Consider the following 590-nt stretch of genomic DNA (forward strand, 5'->3'; position numbering starts at 1 on the left):
AGTTCCAGTGATCCTTTTTAACACAAGAAACATTCAAACTTACATTAAAATATTTTTTATTGTAATATGGGAAGTTTATAAAAACCTGCTCTTGTTTGATTACAAGGAAGAAAAAATGTGAAATAAACATTATCTCAGTTCTTTCCACAGGATTATGGCATTAAACCGGAAGTGAGACTTGAGCACGGAAATACTAGTAATCCATGAAAGCAAAACAGAAAACTCGTTCATAATAGATATTTCAAAATAGTTAATTAAACTTCAGCTATTAAAAGTATTTCTAGAGCCATAGTTATTAAATATTTATGTAATTATAAATATTATGTAATAGATAAATAAAAATTACTTCAATTTGGTATCTTCCAAGGTCTTTTTTTAAAATCCTCATGCAGTAATTGAAAATGTAAAATTTCCATCGATGCAGAATTCATTTTTTTTAAAAAAAATTAACTGAAAGCATATCAAAATGCAATTTAGAGAAAGCCAACTTTAATTAATTGCTGAGCATTGAAAAAAAAAAAAAAAAAAAAAACTCGTGCTTTCATCGCGTCTGTTGTATACTGAATTTTCATTGGTCGATTGGGACTGTT

Source organism: Argiope bruennichi, chromosome 4, assembly GCF_947563725.1.
Source record: "Argiope bruennichi chromosome 4, qqArgBrue1.1, whole genome shotgun sequence".
Classification (NCBI taxonomy): domain Eukaryota; kingdom Metazoa; phylum Arthropoda; class Arachnida; order Araneae; family Araneidae; genus Argiope; species Argiope bruennichi.